The sequence below is a fragment of the Hevea brasiliensis genome, chromosome 18, assembly GCF_030052815.1.
Source record: "Hevea brasiliensis isolate MT/VB/25A 57/8 chromosome 18, ASM3005281v1, whole genome shotgun sequence".
NCBI lineage: Eukaryota > Viridiplantae > Streptophyta > Magnoliopsida > Malpighiales > Euphorbiaceae > Hevea > Hevea brasiliensis.
This window is the reverse complement of record NC_079510.1, coordinates 14,529,710-14,548,991: the sequence shown is the minus strand read 5'-3', so window position 1 is coordinate 14,548,991 and position 19,282 is coordinate 14,529,710.

Sequence of the window (19,282 nt, the reverse complement as noted above, 5' to 3'; positions counted from 1 at the left end):
GGGAGAATTGTAACACCCCTATGTTCGGTAGTGCGTTCTACTGTTCCTGTGACCAGTGTTGTCCGGATAGCTAGGATGCCTAGAACTACACTTAGATATGGATGAGGAGACATAAAATAATGAAATACAAGAAAAGAAAAGACAAGAAAAATAAAAGAAAAATAATAGCAATGAAATGTAACCAAGTTAAACGAGCCAAGAATCCTAGCGATGGGTGACCGCACCGAGAAGTTGCGGCGTGGACCGTTGACTAGCCATGGACCGCGGGGAACCCTGGAAAATATTTTTAGGACTTAAATAAAGACCTATTGAAGTATAAATATCATTAGAAATATCAAAGAAAAATTAATTAATTAGTACAAAGAAAAGTGAGAAATCGAAAAACGGACAAAACTCGGTGTTACCGAAAAATCGGGAATGCAACCCGAACAGGGGCATTGTGGTCATTTGACACCCTGAGTTGTCTTTTGACTTAAATTTCCACTAAAAATACATGATATTACACTGGGAAATGTCATGAATAATTAAATTGATGGTACATAAATTAAATAGCAAAAATTAGGAGTTAAATGTGGAAATTGAAAACTTGGATTATTATAATGTTAATGTTAATTAGTGGAGCACTAAGTGGACACTTAGTGGACATATAAAAGACAAGAGATCAGCCATTTCTCATCATCTTCTTTCCATTTCCTTCACTTTGCCGAATTGAACTCCTCCCTAAAATCACCATGGCCGCCCACCATGCATGAACTCCAATCCACCATTCCAAGCCATAATTTCTTCACTTGTTCTTCATTAAAGTTGCTCTACATAGCTTGGGCAGTAGATAGGCAGCAAGAAGATCAAGTTTTGGTGAAGTTTTAAAGAGTTTCTAAAGTGGTAAGTATGTGTTTTTTATTATTGCTTCATTAAAGTTTGTGAGGATGTTATGGGTACTTGAATTGTAGAAAGAATTTTAGAGTTTGATATTCTAAGGCAGATGTTTACTTTTGGCAGCCATGGAAACTCCTTAAGGGCAATTTATCCTTGCTTGTAAATGGTAGATTAAAGGGTTGATTATGTGTTTATATGTGCAGGAATAAATTGGGTGATGTATACTAAGTATATTGTGAATGTACACTTAATTTTGGAAGCTTGGAACTTTATTCAAAGTGAGGTACAAATCGGCAGCTTGAATTGTGAACAAAAAAAAAATGTTATTTCATGGTTTGGTTTGTGAAATATTATTATTGAATTATGGTATTTGTTATGGCAGCTTGTACATGGGTATAAAGGTTTGAGTTTGGACATGTGAATGAGCTTGGTTATGTAGTTAAATTGTGTGTAAATTAGACTTGGTAAATTCTGTACTATAAGGTGCATATTGAGTGTGGTTATAAGCTACCAAAGTGACCAAAAATGTGTTGTGAAATGTGTTTAGGTTATGGTACAAAATAGAAATGGCATGAATGTGTAACTTGGTAAGTGTTAAAAGTGTTCTTTGATGAGTAATGAACAAAATGCAATAGGGCAGTTTATGTTTTGGGCCTAGAACCTTAAGTGTGTGGCTCCAATTGGTATGAGACCAATTGGAGGTGAAACTAGGCACAAAAAGTGCCAACTTTCATGAAGGAAGCTTACCAAAATTCTGCTTGTAAGGTAACTTGAAAACTGACCAAATCCGGATTAGTGCAATTAAGGCTTGAAAATTGACCATTTGTGTAGCAGTTAGTGTTTTGGCCATAACTCACTCACAACAGGTCCAATTGACCTAAAATTTTTACCATGAATAGTTGAGACATATATCTACAAGTCTTATGAAGACACCAAAGCCCAGAAATGACCATAAGCAAGTCAAATAGCTTGCACAAATTCGGGTCCAAAAACTGGCCGAACCTAAAATGACCTAAAGTGACCAATTTTGGTACATTCTGACCAGCAATAGTAAAATGACCATAACTTGGTCTACATAACTCAGAATGACCTGAAATTTTGCCCTGCGTGCAATAAGACATAGATCTACAAGTTTTTAGTTTTGACTGAAACCCAAAAACCGAGAAAACTAGGTCGTCCGGCTAGGTCAAATTAGTATACCAAAATCCGGTAAATTGCAATAAAACGCAATATACATGTAAATGAATTGGGTAACATGTACCAACCCTAAAAGGCTACAAATGTGACATATTGGTAACATTAAAACCTAATTCACCTTAACTGAATCAAGGGTCAACATATTAGGTTGACTAAGGAAATAATAGAATTCGATAAATTAATTATTGAACCTTATTCTTAGAGACCGTTTAAATGAGTACTGAAACACTTCAAATTGTGTTTCTCAGTTAGCAAAGACTCAGGGAAAGGGAAGGAAACACTGAGTCAGAGCCAAGAGACAGTTATCAGAGGTTTGTGCACAATAGTTATTTCTTTTAAATTTTTCAATTGAAATAAATTATGATTATTTGTATGTTATTGTTTTAAATTGTGTTTGTGCACAATAGTTATTTCTTTTGAATTTTTCAATTGAAATAAATTATGATTATTTGTATGTTATTGTTTTAAATTGTGTTTGTACACAATAATTTTGACTTCTCATTTTCTACTTAAAAATTTAATTGAACATTATAGTTTTAAATTGTGTCCATGCACAATACTTTTATATTCACTGCTTTTACTAGCAAATTTATTTGGAGAAATGAGTTATGAATAATTTTTTATTGTTTTGGTTTTGAGAATATTATTTGAAAATTATTGTGTTGCCTACTTTATAAACGGAAAATTTGAGATAAATTGTGTTTAGTGGTATCGGAGCAAAGTAGGGACGGCGATACGTAACGCCTACGATTCCTGGGAACTCTCACGCGTGAACTCAGGAGCTTGCAGGGATGGCGATACGTAACGCCTGCAAGTGCTCTGACAAGTACATTATATTCCTCCCTCTTTGACTTGTCAGTCTGAGGCGAGTGTGGATGAGTACTCATTATATAGCTAGCTTCCTCCCTCATTGATTTCGATTATTGGGGTGAGTGTGTCTTGTCGTGGTGTACAATACGGTATGTGTGGAAAAATTGTGTCATGGCCTAAATTGTGTTATTGATTGGCAAAACTGTATTATTCAGTTATTTGATCAAATTGTGTTATTGATTGGCAAAACTGTATTGTTCGGTTATTTAATCAAATTGTGTTATTGATTGGCAAAACTGTGTTACTCAGTTATTTGATCAAATTTGTATTATATGAACTTTGTAAATTGTGAAATGGAATTGTGAACTATTTGATTTGTGAATTGTCAATAAAAGATTTATGTATCGCATTTCAAATTGTTATTGTGCACCACTGAGTAAATTTTACTCAGCGATAGCTTTTCATTACTGTCGCAGGTAAACAGACTGACAAGGCAGCAAACTAGGCTGCTAGTACTACACTAAGAGATCATCGGGTATATTGAGTATACCATATTTTGCATTTTATATTATAATATATGATCACTGTATGTATATAGTATTCTTGATTTTGAGCAGTTGTAAATTAAAATTGTACATTAAAGTTGTAAAATAAATTGTAAATTATTTGGCTTGTAAAATTTGTACTATATTTCTTTTATCTCAGCCTTTGGAAATATTAAAAAATTATTGTGGATTTGAGTTAAGAAAAATATTGTGTTGATTAACTTTGGAGTTTGAGATTGAGAAATATATTTGAAGTGCTTTTTACAGGTTTTTGAAGAACTGTTTTCTTCAAAATACAGATGGCACTCCGCCAAAACTTTTACAGAAATTACTAACAATTCAAATGTGTTAGCTGTTTCACTTCAGTTCAAAAAAAAAAAAATTAACACCTGTAAATAGTGCTCACCACTGTTAAAAGAAGTAAGAAAAGTTTTAAAATCCCTTGTAGTGTATTTAATGGGTTATCAGTAGACGAAGTTGGTAATTCATTAGGTATACTACGGGATCATGTTATGCCTTACAGAGGGGTAGGGTGTGACAACTACCACAGTACTAAGAATTTATGGCACAAAAGCATAGATAGACAAGAGTTATCATCCGGGTAATAACTGGGACATATTCATTATTTCTTCTAGGAGACATATGATTAAGGCATCAATTTCTGATGGGACAATCGAAGGGACTTAATTGATGTGCTCAATTTTCTAATAGGATTGTGGATGGCAACTTACTCCTTGCAGAAGGTTCCACAATTGTCATCACCATAGCTCAATGTCTATGTTCAGGATAGTGGATACATAAGGGAAAGATGTTAGGCACGCCTTACGCCTAGTCTAACCTAGTTAATTCGAGTGTCAATCCTCTATTAATGTTTCTAAAAGTCTTGTTTATTATTCATTTATCAAATTTTTTGCCTAAAAATACAATTTCTAAACCTACACACACAAGTAATTCAAATAGGGCTTGTCGTTAACAAACAATTTTAATGCACAAGTACTTCCTATCATTGGGTTACTAAATTTAATTAAATGAAATTTATTGAATGAGTAAAATAAATTTATTATTGATAATTTAGTTTACAAACAAATTTAATTTATAAATAACCTTAAGTTTTTACGTAACTAATTTATTTATTTATTTACTAAGTTATCTAAGGATAATTAAAGTAAATAAATTATTTACATGTGTAATTTATTCTAATAAACACATAAAGAATCAAGTAATTACATCCTAAAAAATTGATTCTAATATGCTAATTTATTTTACAATTTCCCAATTATTTAATTATATTTAATTTAAATGCCAAAATTGTTTTTTTATAAAAAATATATATATATAATTTTAATTTATCCAATATTTATTTAATTAAATTTCATGTATAAGTGGCTTCAAGATACAAATAAAATTAATTTTATTATTTATCAAATAAATCCTACTATTACTACATATCACATACAAAATTGTTATTTTAAGAAAATTTAAGAAATATTTATCTTTTAATTATTGTAGTTGCCATTGGGACAAGCTAGCCTTAAAGAAGGGTCTTCTCTTCTAGTATGATAAGTTAATCTTTCTCTTACTCCCTTTAAGCTCCACGCAACTATTGCATTTTTTGGTATGTACCTTAGGGCTACTTACTAATATATTTTTTAAAATAAAATAAACATTACAATTAAAAATTTAATCACTCACAATATGAGCTTTTAATTGGCCAAAACTATACAATGGTTATGGGTTCATCTAACCTAATTATAATACATCATTATGACATATCACATCATGTACATTATTAAAATTAGATCAAGATACAATTTAAAACTTGACACAAAAAAAAATTAGCAAAATGAAATTTCCAAATTTAACAAATTCACTATGTCTTTGTATTTGAATTTCTAAAAATATCTAAACAAGTATAAAAGTTACATAAAAATCATAGGAGAAAGATAAAACATCATATTAAATTATAAAATTAATAACCATGTCAAAATTATTTCTAAATAATTTACAAAAACCAAATATTTAACAGTAACAAATTTGCATTGCTTTTTTAAAATTATAATATCTCTTAAACTACAAAAGATTTTTTCATAAAATCAACGAGAAAAGTTAAAAAGAATCTTGAACTTAATTTTAGACCCATGAATCACAGAAAAAGATGAAAAATTAAGAGAGATATGGGCCTTGAAAGTCGTTTGCATTGGAAATCATAAGCTGCAGATACTCTAATTTTGAACAGTCATAACTTACTCAATTTAATAGTTTTTTGTATGATTCTTGAGGCTGAAATTATTAGAATTTCATGAAGATTACAAACATAATTTTTATATAATTTTTATAGAAATAGAAGTACACATAAAAAAATTAAAAAAATAAAGTGACAGCAAAAAGAATATGAGTAGAGTTGTTATCACTCTCAAATTTTTCACATATACATGAATGTTATGAACATATGTGATCATCTAAAGGCATATAAACATGAAAGAACAGATATACGGCTTATTTCTTGTATATTCAAAATTTAGAACATATACTTTAAAGAAATTTGGAAGGTTTGTTAAAGAAAAAGGAAGAGAGCAAGAAGAAGAAAGAAAGAGTGTGATAGAAAAAGCTTATGAAATTGGAGAAATGGAGTATAAGTTTTTTTTCCTTGTATTGTATTGTATTGTTCTCTCCTCTCCTCCCCCTCCTTTTTTTTTTCTTTTCTATGAGGTATTTATAGGGTTTAGGTCAAAAATCAATAAAGGAAGTTTATATAATCACTAAATAAGAAGATTTAAAAAGTTTTAAAGAGGGAAACTTCCTATTTATTTTTTATTTTCCTTTAAATATAAAAAAGAATTGTGGACTTTTATTTATTTAATCAAAATTCCCTACTTAGCCTTATTGGTCTTAGAGAGCCCAATTAGGTTTTTCAATAAAACAAATTTGCAAAATTAAATTTAAACAAAAAATAAAATTCTTTTAAATTTAATTAAACATTTTTTACTCTTTAAAATTATTTTCTCTAAGAAACATGTCATACATATGATTATCCATTTTTAATGCCTCTAAATATATCTTATAGACATATAATTTTTCATCATCAGGTTTCTCACAGCCTCAATGCACATGCCCATAAGGTCACAAAAATAAGAGTCTACACTTTTACAAACTTGACAACATAACATTTAAATGTGGCTTTGCATTATCTTATTGAATGAAGATGGTCTTCGAACTAGAACATAACCATTTTTCTTTGATTAAAGGCAGTAATTTTTCGATTAATCATGATCGAATAACATCTTTAGTAATCGATAAAATTGGCTTTGTCTCTAAAGTCCTCGCTCTATGATTTTTTACTATTCCACTTGCTATTTCCTTAAACACTAATCGTGGATGAGTAATGACAGCAAAAAACATAAGCTTTGTAATGTATCTTTTACTTTTGCATGTGCAGAAGGGCTTAATTTCATCAAGATGGAGAAAATACTTCTATGACATCTAGACATATAAGACCTCTTTTCATCAATATGAATTTGGTTGTGCACGTCAACAAACATAGTTGTAGATGCAATTGCGCCTTCATCATTCATTGACAAGAAAAACTCCAACCATGCTTTCTAGCTATCACTTGACAAATACAGTTTCATATGATTTAAGTGCGGCCAATAAGGGCAAACAAATGTTATTGCTTAGGGCCTCCCCCCCTTCCCACCCATTTTTCTTTTTAAATTTAATATATAGTAAATCTTTCATTAAAAAGAAAAAAGATATGACAAAATTGTAATACCTTAATTCCAGAATGCAAGAATATAAGTTGCCCTTGTCCCCTTTTTTTTTTTCTAAATAGATATATTGTTACCATAACTCATTAACTTTGTAATAATAATAATAATAATAATAATAATAATAATAATAATAATAATAATAATAATAAGGCCTATTGGCTAGAAGAATCCAAAACTTTGTGATGAGTTACTCATTTTATGAAATTCTTTAAATTTTGGACAATTAAACCAAAGGCTTTCAATTTGAAGAAATTTTATCCAATTACCAAAATCAAAATTGAGGATTTTGAGTTTTGCTTTAAATATATAGCTCAACTTGTATTTCTGTTAATAAAGCATGATGAAGATTTTGCATTCTCTGCCTTTATGCTTATAAAACTATTTTTATTTCTCATTCACAGAGTTGAACAATAGGGTGTGTACCCTAAATAAATTACTCTCCACTGAAATTATATAGTCGATTTTAACCTTAGTGTGTTTACCTTGTCATTGCAATGTTAAAAAGTCAAAATTCCCAAATTTTAATTTGAGAATTGGATCATATTTCTCCAATTTATAAGTTTTTTACTTAATTGTCCAAAATTTAAAAGAATTAGTTAAAATAAGTAGTTCACTCAAAGTTTTGGATTTTTTTAGCCAATAATAATAATAATAATAATAATAATAATAATAATCAAATAATATAAAATATGAATCTCTATTTAGAATACTATATAAATTAAAAAAAAATAAAAATAAAGATATAAAAAAAATTGATTTTGAAAGCACTATCAATTATCTTTTATCTGTGTCAATGGTTGGTGAGAACAACGAAATTGACTCTTATTCTTTCTCTTCCAATTTCTCTAACTACTACAAAGTGATAATTTTAGCCCCTCCATATTTCATTCTGTGTTCTCCCCTGGCAACTGAATTAAACCTTCTTTGATTCTTCTATGAATAGTTGATTTTGACACATTTAAAGCCTTTGATAAGGATCTTATACTTGATCGAAGATGGAAAGGGATACCTTTTATTTGTTCGAAATTGACTTCAACTCTCTTGCGACCAACCCTTTTCATAAGCTTTGAAGATAAACATGGTATATCACCATTTGAATTTGTATAACAATTACCATAATGCCAAATTCGAGAAACTGATCTAGTAGAAATGGAAAAAAAGTTGGCAACTTTCGAAATCACTCCTTTTGCTAACTTTCTGCCTTGGTTTTCTCGGAGTAACATTTCAAAAATAGCTCTCTTTTCATCACAAGTGAAATTTTTCTTTTTGTTTCCATGACGCATATCTTCTGTTACGATCATGATATCGCCAGGAGAGTTAACATCTTCTAGAAAATGATTCAAATCGATCAAAGCATTTTGTAGTGAAGGTAAATGACTATTATTGGGTAAGGAGACATTTTCTGGCAAAACATTCAAATTGATGGAAGTAATGTGTGATGAAATATTCATTTTCTTACTTGTGATTAAATATAACTACATGTCTTTATTTATAAAGTTCAATCGAAAAATTTGAAAATTAAATGCAAAATATATGGAAAATCTAAGTATTACCAAATTGAAAAATTTTATCCATAATTTGAATTTTTGATAGTTGGCATTTTGCCAACTTTGGCAATTGTTTATATTTGAATTTTTGATGGTTGTCAAGCTTGGTAATTTTCATAAGCCAACTTTGCAACATTAATTGCTTTGAATCTTGCCATAATAGAGTAATCATTCATCTAATAATGTGTTTGGTAGAAGGTTAAAAATCAAGTGTTCAATGTTATCCATATAAGTTTTAACATATTTAGCAGAAGGTTAGAAAATTAAGGGTTAAATGTGTGACACCCCTTACCCGTCTACAGTGTAGTCGAGCAAGTTATGCCACTCAGTGTGCCGCAGCACCAATTCATGTTTCAATTACAATTTATCCCTTTTAATTCATTTATTTTCAATTTTTGATAAATCTGAATTTTTTCGCAAATTTTATAGAAAATCCGGCAGAGTGCCGGCTATAAATTAGAAAAACAGTTCTTCTGAACCTGTTTAAAAACACTTCCAATATAATTTCCAAATCCAAACTCCATTATACACACATATCTCAACTCAATCTCAAAATCTCAAAACTATTTTCAAAACTTTTCTGTTCACTTCATCACTGGAAGCTCATTCATAAATATTTCTCAACATTTCATTTATCAACATACATTATACAGAAAATTTCAATAACATGAAATTTCATATATTTACATCATCAATAATTTCAAGAGTTTATAGTTACAATCCAAAACTAATACAAAATACAAAATACAAGTGCTACCCCAAAGTCCTAATGTCCTACCATATGCACTGCAGATGTGAGGTGACTCTGGACTCAGGATGCAGATTTGAAGGCTCACCCGGTCTGATGTCGGCTGGGCTCCCCAGCTAGGTCTCCAGTACCTGCGCATGGCAAAAGCGACATGCTAAGCAATTCTGCTTAGTGGTGACAATATAAAATAAAATAAAATAAAATAATTATGCAGAATGTATGTTTACATTTTTTGTTAGACTTAATTTCTGATATTTATAGTAGTATTATTCGATTAAAATTTGGTAAGGTTTATTATCATTGCCCGAGTAACCCATACTAGTCGACTGGACTGGATAAACGGGTAAACTGGCACTGGGTACTAAGTACCTCGGACCATCACACCATCGGTCACAATGTGTCTCCCGGTGTGCAACAAAACAGCTAATAAGCTGTAATAATTATCAGGGATAAAACCCGAGTGTCACAATTCAAATAACATAGCCAAAGGCTATTATGTCACAAAATGGCATGGGAAGCCATGAAACACAGAATGGCATGAAGCCATATGCAGTACTACTAACAGAACCCTATTGGCATGCCAACCTATCCAAGCCAATCTTGCTAGGCCTACTAGGGCATTTAACACTTTTAATTTATGTAATTCTTTGAAATTGAAATTTTATGGCTACTATTCATTTCATTAGTCAACTAAAATGTTGACTTTTGCATTGACAATAGGTATATTGGTTTAAATATCATCAACATACCACATTTTGTATGTTAAAATTGTTGGTATTGGTTGCTAATACCATTTCTAAGCCTAATGTTAATTGGACAGAATTTTCATTTTTCAAGCTTTGGGTTTACTATTCCATTGGTCAATTTTTCAGTGGGAATTTGGCAAATTGATCAACATAAAAGTTGTTTCTTATTTTGTCTAGTTGCATTTCTTTTTTTGAATCACTCCATTTGGAGTTTTGTAGCTCAAGTTATGGTCCAAAAACCACAACTGGCCGGATTAAAATTTTGTCCAGAATTTCTGGACTGACCATATCTACAGTGTAATGAACAGTGATTACAACTCACCTTTTGAATATGTCTGGTCATAATTTAGGTTAGGTTTCTTCATGAAAGTTGTTGGTCTATATCTCAGCTTGTTGCTGGTAAAATTTCAGGTCAATTGGACCTTTCTACACTGATTTATGGCCAAATGACTAAACACTGTTCATTTGGTCATTTTGCCCAGGCAGACTGCAGGTCACCCGGATTAGGGCAAGCTTTTGGTCCACTTGGTTTGGTTTTATGAGCATGGTTTCTTCACCAAAGTTGTGCCATTATGTGTTTAGTTTCATGTCCAATTGGCCTTGCACCAATTGAACCTCTACAATTCAAGTTATGGCTGCCCAAACCTGCTGGACTCATGTCTAATTCTGCAGGTCACCAAGGGCAGCCACACCAAACCCAAATCCCATCACTCAACACACTTCATTTTTTATTCAAACCAAACCAAATGGTCACTAATTGACCATTAAAACCTACTTCCATCATCACATGGTCAAAGTCCCATTTTCCCACTCCAAACCCTAACTCAACATTTCAAACCATGCATTAGGATTGCATTTCATCAATTCACATAAAAGAGACATATTGTGGGTAGCCATACTACCCTTTTAACTTCATTAAAATCATCACAATCTTGCCCAACCAAGGCTGCCAAAACTTAGGGTTTACATACAAATGGTACTCCATCAATTTCCTTATCATTTGCACTCATTCATAAGTATTAAACATGAATTTAAAGTGAAATTTAAGTTTAAGTCACTAACCTCTACGGAGTGAGATTTTCCCACTTGCTAAAGCTCTTCCTTTTCCTTTCTTTTTGCTCCCAAAATACTCACCAAGATGATAGAACAATTTTTTATGTTGACAATTAGGGTTTTTGGTGGAAGAAAGCTAGGGAAATTGAGGTTTAGAAATTTGTTAATGGTGGTTATGGTGGAATAGTTCACGGCAAGGAAGAAGCAAGGAAGAGAAATCTGATTCTTTGTTTCATTTTCAGCCCATTTTGTCTCTTTAAAATAAGTTGATGCCATGTGTCCATATTGGATAGGTTGGGAAAACTTTAATGACATCATTATGATGTCATAATGCTATTTTCTTTCATTTCTTCTCCATTTCTTGTCTAATTAATTTCAATTAAATTTTTAACAAAACTTAGTCATATTTTATGTTATATGAATTATTTATTTAACTAGACAAGTTGGCCAAAAATCATCTTTGAAGACGAAATGACCAAAATGCCCTCCGTTTTGCTTGACGGGCCAAAATTGTCTGTACCAATTGAAAAAATTTTTTAAGTATTTTCTTGGTATTCTAATGCCATTAGAACCTCAATGACCCTTCTCTGGAGTCTCAAAAATTATTTTATAATTTTTCCCCCGGGTCTAGGGCTCCTAGTTTCGAGAACCGCAACTTCTCACTAGGTTACCCATCTCTAGGGCACCGGCTCATTTAACTTGGTTGTATTTTATTTCTAAAATTTTTCCTAAATTTTTCTTATTAATATTTGAGTTAATTATGGTTCCTCACTTTAGTTTAAATATTTTTTCAGGCGTTCTAACTGTCCGGACTGACATTGGTCACCGGAACAGTAGACTGTACGGACTAGCTAAAGTGAGGATGTTACAAAATGTTACCTTTGTAAGTTTTAACCCAAGGTTAACATTTAACCTCTCAAGAAGGTTTAAATATTAATGAAGTGAAAAGTAACAAGTTTCTTTACGTATCCAAACAATTATAATAATACCTCTTGTTAATCTTGTATCAAATGCACCCTTAATAGTACTAATATAAGGGTATAGGGAAATATGGATAAAATTTACTATTCGAACTATGTTAGCTAATTTTTCTTATTCTGTATGGAAAAAAAAAAAAGTTTATCCTTGTAGGATGGAGGGAGTAATAAATATATTAAAATAATGTATATGTGTGTGGGTGCTATCTATTGGCATATTAGCATGAGTTGATTAGAGCTTCCCATAAGTATATTGAGATAATGTGAATTGAGTAGGACTGCTCAGCATGGTTTTAAAACCTGGACCAATCCAATTGGATCAAACTGTGAAAATCGTTAACTGTCTCATCAAACAATTCGGTTCACTCTCAAAACTTGCATTTCACTAAAACTAAGAAAAACCCAATGGACCAACTGGGTACTGTGGGACCCTCGAACCTAGTTTAGTATTGTCTTTTCATAACACTACTACGGTACTTGGATATTAATGCCATAAAAGCAGAGAAAGGACTTGCCACCTAGATAATAACCGGGATAAATTCATAAGAAGGGATGAAGGTGGCAACTTACCTCTTATAGAGGTCCACTATCCTTCTTTTATCATGAACCCAATGACCTAGATTCGGGAGAGTGAGTACAAGAGAGGGAAGGTGTTAGGCACCCTCTCTGCCTGGACTTATCTTAGAACAAGAGCCAACCTCTACTAATGATTCCTAATGTCTATCTTATTATTTCTTTTATTTAATTCTTTATTCATATATTTTATGCAATTCCAAAAAATCAACCATGTATATGCACGAGTAATTCTTAACATGCTAAGTTGCTAATTTAATAATGTTACCCTTTTACCACGTTGCCCTACTTGCATATTTAACTAATTTAATTTCATACAAACTTATTTACATTCACAAAACAAGTACAAAAGAATTAACTAACCTAAGTCTAGCATACACATTATCTTTTCAATTTACCAAATTGCCCTATAAGCATCTTTATAAAGTCCAATTAATTAAGTCTATTTTATTAAAATAATTAAAAGGTCAAAGTAAAATAAATAAAACCTACAACTAAAGAAAGGGGAGGAAAAAAGAGAATTAAAGTTAAAATGGTGTTTCTAAGCCCAATAAAAATTCTACAACTATTACTTGGCCTTTTAGACTTTTATCCCGTGCAAGGGGCCCTGAATTTTGATGCAGCTTACTTTTTTCTAATTTTCAGCTTAAGCCTTTAAGGTCCATTCTATTTTTTCTTTTGACCATGTTTTTTCTCCTTTTGAAATTTCTTTGGATCCATTCATTTCTTGTTATGCTTAAAAGAACAAAATATTAAAGCAAAAAGAACAACAATAAAAATTAAAACCCAAAATTAATAAAACTTGTTAAAATCTTTGATCTCAAGTTTGGAACTTTAATCCAAATTTCTCCCGTTCAATCTTATAATATTCTCAAAAGACAAACATTGAACTCATGCACAACAAAATAAACAAAGTTAGTATGAAATCAAACTAAAAAGAAATTAAATACAATAAAATATTAGGAACAAAAAAACATAGGAATTATAATGTATGGGCTAGCACTTTGTATTCACATCTAAAATTATCTAAAATAGAAAAATAAATCAATAAAAAATATGCATAGGTTAATGTACAATAAGACACAAAAATAAATAAATAAATAAATAAAGATGATACTACCAAGAAATTGATTGGGCTAATAAAATAAATTAAATGACAGTGACATGCCATATATAGTACATTTGCGAAAATTAGCCCATCAACTAAGTTGAATATATATATATATATATATATATATATATATATATATATATATATATATGTAAATTAAGATTATTGCAAATCTAAAGACAGAATTGAGATTGACATCTTAACGAAAAATTTAAAAGAAATAAATATTAAAATAAAAAAAAAAACATTTACCCAAGGTTATAAATTTAACTCATATTTTTGAATGCATAAAAAAACAAGATTTGCCCAATCAGATTTACCTTGTAATTGATCTTTAATTATTGGATTAAAATACTCTTATAGCACTCAAGAATGCCTCCAAATGATAGGAATATGTTCAGGATCAATAGAGAAGTGATTTTGGCCAATTGTGTACCTAAGATGAACCTAAATCTAAAAAAATTAACTAAAGTAATTGTTGTGAAATGATGGGCAATTGTAACTTTAATAGTGTAAAAGAAAGTCTTCTAATTAACTTAGAATCTCCCTAGAATGCTTCAGTGGATTTTTGGTTTTCTTTTTTTTTTTTTTTCCCTTCAGGTGATCTGAGTAAGGGTATTTATAGTAAAAGAAAGATAATCTTAAAGCTTCTTTGAATTCAAAAAAAAAATTAAAATAAATGGGGAATAATTATCCCTCTAACCAACCGGTTATGAGAGATAATTATCTCTCAAATAATTTCAAAATTCTATCTAAAATAGATAAATAGGGGATAATTATTCCTCTAACCAACCGGTTACGAGGATAATTATCTCTTAAATAATTTCAAATTTCTATCTGAAATAGATAAATGGGAGATAATTATTCATCTAACCAACTGGTTATGAAGGATAATTATCTCTCAAATAATTTCAAAATCCTATCTGAAATAAATAAATGGGGGATAATTATTCTTCTAAACAACTAGTTATGAGGGATAATGATCACTCAAATATACATATTTTTTTCTTTTTTTCTATTTTTATCTTAAAATATTTTTCAAAAAGCTTTTTTTTTTTATGCGAAAGAAATGAAACTACCATTGCAAATCTTCAAAAACTATTGGCAAGACAAAGTTTGGGGGAAAAGGACCCCAATCTTTCAGGTCAGGATAGGAAATTGCAGAAGTGGCTAAGAGATGAGCCACACAATTTGCTAACCTTCTAGCAAAAACAACAAAACAATTAAACAGCTCCCTATGGAGCACTTTATAATCAAAGACAAGGCTGCCAAAATAAGATAAATCTTCAGAGGAACCATGAATGGCTTGAACTAGAACCAGAGAATCACTCTCAAAAATGATATTGTGCAGAGCCTTCATCTTCAACCAACTGAGGACCTCACGAAAAGAGATTGCCTCTGTAATTGCAGCATCTGGAACATAATTAAAAGAGATTTGACAAACAAAAAGGGCTTTCCCTTCATGATCACGGATGACCCCACCAGCTCTAACCTTCCCCACACTAGCAAAAACAGTTGCATCGACATTACATTTCAAATAATCCATAAGAGGATGCAACCATTTCACACCAGAATGAACAACTACCTAGGGAGAATCTGCAGAATTATCATCAACCAAAACAGCCCTTGATTGAGCATCTTTCCACTAGTTAAAGAAATTAAATGCCTTCAGAATAATATGAGAAGCAACAGTGGGCCTTCTATTCAAAAGCATATCATTTCTGGTGAACCAAATAGCCCAAAGAGTAACAAAAAATACGTTTAGATCATCCACATCCAAAGATTTGAACATCTCATCCAACCAAGCCATAGAGCTATTATTAGGAAGAATAGTTAAAGAGGACAGCTACAAAACTTGAGGTAGAACCAAATTCCAATAGTTTCGAGCTAAACAACCCAATATAAAGAATGCTTCTAGTCTTCAACCTCCAATTCACAAATAGGACACAGACCTTCAACATCCATATGCCTCTATAGCAATAAATTCTTTAGAGGAACACAATCAGAGCCCAGCCTCCAAAGAAAGTTTTTTACCTTAGGAGGAATTTTAAATTCTACAACCTTTTTCCAAAAATTAGTAAGAGCCAAACTTGAAACTATATTAAAGCCACCCATTAAAAATCTGTAAGCACTCTTTAACTATGTAGATTCCTTTGCGATCACGAGTCCAGAACCTTATATCATCACCACACGACTACAATAACGGAATCTGAGCAAATAGATTAGCATCCCTGTCATTTAGAAAATTCTTAATAACATCCATATTCCAAGATAAACCACCCTCATTCAATAACTAATAGACCAACTGAGTGTTAGAACCATCAGGACTAAGAGAACTAACATATGGATTATCAAGAGATGGAAGCCAACGGTCACCCTAAATTGAAATGGAAGATCCTAAAATCGCCCTCCACCTTATGCCAGATCGCAACGAGGGGATGGTAGCCCAAACAATATGCCACACATAACTTGGATTACTTCCCAAGCATGCTTGTAAAATGAAAGACCAAGGAAAATAACGTGCTTTATAAACACAAGAAGCTAAAGAAAAAGGGTTGCTTAACAACCTCCAAACTTGTGTCCCTAAAAGAGCCAAATTAAATTCATGAACACGTCTAAAATTCAAACCACCCAAATCCTTGTGCTGACATAGAAGTTTCCATCTCTTACACCGAATACCAACTTCACCTCTACCACCCATACCCCACCAGAAAGAGTTCATCATACGTTCAAGCTTAGCACATAAATCAAGAGGCAGTAAGAACACACTCATTGTATATGATGGAATAGCTTGAACTACCGACTTTAATAAAATCTCTTTCCCTACATGAGACAAAAAACTACGTTTCCAATTTTGAATCCGAGGCCACACTTTATCTCTAATAAAAGCAAATACCTCCTTCTTATTCCTTCCTACAGACGAAGGAAGCCCCAACTAATAACTCAAATCTGACATCTCCCCAATCTGGAGACGCTGCCTGATAAGAGATTTGATAGCCTCATCAGTGTTAACACTAAAAGCTAAAGAGGACTTGTGATAATTAATAACTTGACATGAAGCCTTTTCATATGAGACCAAACAATCAAGAATTGAATCACACTCATTTACGGAAGCCTTAAAAAATAAGAAGCTATCATCAGCAAAAAATAAATGAGAAATGGAGGGAGCCCCATGCGCAATCTTACAATTATGAAACACCAATCCCCTCCCATTTCCTCAACAAAGCAGACAGACCCTCAACATAAATAATGAATAAGTAAGCAGATAACAGATCTCCCTGTCTCAAACCTCTTGCTGAAACAAATTGGGCCAATCTCTTAACCCTAATAAAGAATAGGATACCTCACCATAGTAACACACATCATAATTAGCTTAACTCATTGAGGATCAAAACCCAACTTTAACATCATCCCTCGTAAGAAATCCCATTCAATCTGATCATAAGCCTTACTCATATCAATTTTAAGGGCAGCAAAACCATCTTTACCCCATCTCTTCCTTTTGAGATAATGAACCACTTCGAAAGCCACCATAATATTATTTGAAATTAAATGGCCCAGAATGAAAGCACTTTGTAAAGGAGAGATGATATCATGTAACACACCTTTCAATCTATTGGCTAAAACTTTTGCAATCACTTTGTAGAAAACATTACAAAAATCAATAGGACGGAAATCAACCATTAAAGAGGGGACTTTTGCAATAACCCAAAAATTTCTTTAAAATATAAATTCCATATCTTTATATAGTATTTTAATATCACTTCAAAATGACCAATTTTAATTAAATGTTTGGTTTTATAAACTAATGTTAAATCAACTTTCAAAATATATATATTATTATTATTTCATTATTTTTAATCTTGATTTTTAAGGTTTAATTTAATTGTTATTATTATTATTATTATTATTATTATTATTATTATTATTATTATTATTATTATATTTATTGTTTAAATTATACACAAAAAAATTATTTTTTTTAGACTTAAATCAAAAAATATGAAAGAGTTCAAGGACTAGTTAGGTAATTAAAAGATAAAAAAAAAAATAAAGAAACCTCAAAATGCAACGCAGGAACCCTCCCCCCAATCTCTCTCTTTCTCTCGTCTCTTTCCCTCTCCCTCTCAGTTCACTGTGTTTCTGGCTAACCCAGTGGTGAGCAATGACTGGCAAGGCTTCGGCGGGCCTCCAACGGCCCTTAGCTACAATGGTAACACCCCCCCACCCCCCCAGACAACAAACAGTAGCAAATGGGGTCTTAACACGCGTGCATAGTTGCGTCCTTCCAGGCGCGATTTCGGCGGTCTCTAGTGACGTTAAGGCCAGTGGAGGGTGGCCCTCAACTCTTGGGACCAAAAGCTTCCCATCTCGATCGGCGGCGTCCCGTTCCATGGAGGTTTCTGGCAGGTTTCAAAGAGAGAGAAAGAAGAGAGAGAAAATGGTGGCAGTGCCTTTTCGGCCACTTTTTCTGCGATTTGACAGTTAGATCTGAAATCTGAGACCACTGATGGACTCAGGGCAACAAAATCTTCGAAATGGGTTCAACCCAGCTCCGATCGGACAACGTTTGAAAAAGGCGATCATCGAACGGTCCAGATCATTTTTTGAGATTTTCGAACTTTTTTTATTCCCAAAAATTAAAAATAATTTTATGATAATTATTAATAATTTTTTGGTATAACTTAGGTGCGATTGGATCGATGATAGCTTATCAGCGCCAATACTGCGAATTCAGCCAGATCCAGCTACTCAGCAGCCCGTCTCATAATGTGGTCAATATTACAGTCAATCCTAGCATTTTTAAATGTTCTGGATGCGTTCCAGGTGTCAGATTTGGCATAGGTAAACTCGAACTCCAAGTTGCTCATTTTTGCTAAATACCAATTTAGGATAAAAATTCATAAAATATTCATGAGTGATTAGAAAATTATAATTTTTTTTTTGCCATAATCTTATAACCTTATTAAGGACCGTGGGGCAAAATTTTAGAATTTTTAGAACTCGTTTAAGTAATTTTTATAAAATATCAGTTTTAGGGGTAAAAATGTACTTTTTGATTTTGTGAGATTATGCTTGGATTGGAGAGCTCAGGAGGGACCATATATTGTTGATGAGATATGGAGATGGGATGTGTGATTTGAACTACTTTACAGGTTGGATAAGTTATAGGTACAGGATAGACTCTATCAGATTTTCGGCATAAATTAGGTTGTCTTTTGTCTCTTTAGAGTCTTATTTTGAAATAATACTCATAAATTTATAATATAATTGTTTAGGCAAATAGGGTCAGCCATCCTTCCCATTCAACAGCCATAATAATCTCCGATGA